Here is a 3,246-nt window from a genome sequence, read left to right as displayed (position 1 = left end):
AAGCAAATGACCCCAGATGTTTGCAGTAAATAAGGGGAAGCCCTAGCAGTGTCAGAGATGGCGTTTGATTGGAGGACCGAGGGCCAGCCCCTTTTTGAATGGATTAGATACAAGAGGATAAAGCTTTCTAATTAGAAGAAAAAGATCAGATTTTGCTCTTGCAAACTCTCCAAAGATGTCTCTGTACTCTTTGCTTTCTTTCCTCCTATGTCAGGTAATGGAATGTATGTCTCTGTTGTTCTGCAGTTTCTGGTGTAGGTTTGTGCATTGTCTTATTTCTAAAGTGTATGCATTGTCTTATATTGGATTAAACTCTGTAATTCTGTGACGTCAACACGCAATGTTGGTTTTATTACCAAACGCAGCTCGCCGAGTGGACCTGGGGAAGGGAAGAATCAGAAGCCAATCTTTTTCCAAAGTTAACTATGTTAGAATATTTTCTTATATACAATTGGGGGCTCGTGCCGGTTCTGGAGTCTCGGCGGACGGCTGTTTGGTCCTGATTGATCCGTTTCGGCCCGACGCTTCGGTGTGGTAAGACAGTATTTGATTATTTTTCAGTTGTCTGAAGCGCCGTGTGGTCGGACCGGGGCTGATTTGCTGTGTGCGGCCTCACAGAATTCAGATGCTGCAGAGGTAGATAAAATCCCTTCTAAAAGAGTCGGTTGTTTAAGGATTTGAATAAATACACATTACAGGGAACTGTGGCTAGTTCAAACAGAGCCTTTACGTTAACTCTGACTTAAGCTGGGTTTTTTAAAAGAAGGTTTTATTGATTGATTAATTAATTAATTGATTAATTAATAAAGATTAATTTATTCTTTTTACCCTGAGGAGCAATGCCTGGGCCTCTAAAAAAAGTATTTTGGAAATTTGTGTATTGGTTAGTTTTGGCTTGTATCAGCCGGAGATTTCGACTCATCTCCAGTGGACTTATAATTATTTGGGTTAATTGGATCGAGTTGTATCACTCATGGAAAAGGACTAATAGCGGGTTAATTGGACCGAGTTGTATCACTCGTGGAAAATAAAGGACTAAAATAAATTATTTGATTTAATACGGGTTCAATCGCTCTCCCCAGCTGAAAAAGAAAAAAAAACTTTTGTCACTGGGCGGATTGAGTGATCGAATAAACTAAATTGAGGCTTATTTTCGCCTCGAGCTTGACCCAGCTCTGAAGTGTAGGACTGAGAAGTTGAAATGAGAATAAAAGGGATTTGTAAAATTGAAATTGGACAATTAAAAGATGCGTCATACATTCTTTTAGCCGGCTCCTGACGTTTTCTTTTCTTTTTTTTCTGTCTTTTCTTGACTGAACTACAACGTTGTCTGTGTTTCTGTGGGTGTTGGGTGTAAATTGTTAATTTTGAGGAAAATTTTGGTTAAAACTGCTATGAAATTCAGATAAAATGTAAAGGATTTCTGAAATTTTGAAATAGGACTTTGTCTTGAAGCGTGGGACAATGATAAGGATGTTTGGTATTTAGTAGAACAATATGCAATTCATAATTATTTGACCAAGGGCAATTCCATCACAACTTTTATAAGTATCAGTACTTGGACATTCTAGAGTTTGTTCTAATTCTTTAATGAGTTTGTGAGGTTGTGATTTTAGAATTTGTAGTTGATATTTGGCACAAGCAGAGTGAATGTCATCGAGGTATTGACGTTTATTGATTTTGAACAGTAAGTGTCATTATTTTCTTAATTCTGGCACATCCGATCGTGGACTATTTTAACAAATTTCTATCTATTCTTTTTGCAGTTCAGGATTTGGGGCAGTTGGCCGTTTGTGCTATAACAACAACAAATCTAGCGCCACACGGGAGGAGGCATCACAAGATAAATTTTATTTATAGTAGTGAAAGTAACAAAATGTGGCAAATATAAGTTTTGCTTTTTAATTACTTTGTATTATTTTTCTCTGGCAGTTCTCCTTCCTTCTGACTTGATGGCAATCTTGGGGGAAGGGTCTTTTGAGCTCAGAGATCATGGGAAGATGTATTTGAAGGGATCTTCTTGATTACCGCATCAGGCCGCTGTTGTTGCTGAACAAAGACATGATGATGCTGAACTAGGCCCATCTTCTGCTGGACTGTTGTATGAAAGCCGAACGCTGTTGAGCGATTACGAAGGTCAGTGAAAGCGAACTGTTCTCCTGCTGTACATGATGATGCTGCACGTGCTTGCAAAGTGCTGCTCATAGGACCTGGCAACAGATGTCTCCTTTGACTGCTGCTTTTCATGCCTGGCTGAAAACAAAAGGGACTCAAGCGTTATCTGGGGGAGTCTTCTATGGCTGGGAATCAGCAGTGAGTCGGGACCACAAAGATCATAGCTTTTTGTCCAAACCCGGACGGGGGTTTCAGTAGATGACTGGTCTGCTGGTTTCTATGTCCTGCTCTGTCGACCACGAAAGGCTGACCAAAGTTCATCAAAGCGGGACTGTATCCAGATGTTTCTGCACTGCTGGAATGACTGCTATTCTGGACACCTTCTGATTCAGCAGATAAAGAATTGGGGCATGGCAAGTCGCTCAGCGGTGGTCCTGTTGTGTGTTCTCATGTTTGATCCTGGATTCTCACCTCTGATCATGTGACCTGGGCGCCAAAGCCCACTCCTGGGGTTCCCTTCAGTCTGCAGGTTGGAGACGAAATGGGTGCCAACACAACTTGGTAGTGGTGAATAAGTTCTTTTCTTTAAATTTTTGTAGTGTGTGATGCCATTGTTCTCTTCTTATTTTAGATATAGCACTGAGGCGCCCTGTTTTCTTCACGTCCTGCAGCCCTGCAGTGTAATTCTAGGTGTTGAGGACAACCCCATCTCCTGGGGTCAGAGGTTTTACGATGCAGTTAGGGGTTGGTGTGCACCAACTGTTACGACACTGCATTCCTCCTCCATGATTCACTCTGTTTGTCTCACAAAATGCTAATGTGTTTTTTTCCCCTTCCTGCCTGAAAAGAATGGGCAGGGACTAATGATTGCAATTACATTTTTTTTAACTATAGCTGAATTGCATTGTGTGTTACGCTTCATCTACTAGGGAAGATGATCTAAATTTTTATTTGCATAGTACAGTGGCTACCATTCAGTAAAACTAAATTTAAATTTAAATGGAATTTGAAATTAAGGTGTTAAAGTGGATTGGGTGTCTATAGACTGACTTACTGAGCAAATGACACCAAGTTCTGTGTTGATTTCATAAATTTAATCAAACATTAAATTCTTTGATTGAGGTGTGCAGA

Source organism: Cyprinodon tularosa, unplaced genomic scaffold, assembly GCF_016077235.1.
Source record: "Cyprinodon tularosa strain WSP-4 unplaced genomic scaffold, ASM1607723v1 ctg243, whole genome shotgun sequence".
Lineage (NCBI taxonomy): Eukaryota > Metazoa > Chordata > Actinopteri > Cyprinodontiformes > Cyprinodontidae > Cyprinodon > Cyprinodon tularosa.
The sequence above is the reverse complement of the archived record's forward strand: the minus strand, read 5'-3'. Positions refer to the sequence as shown.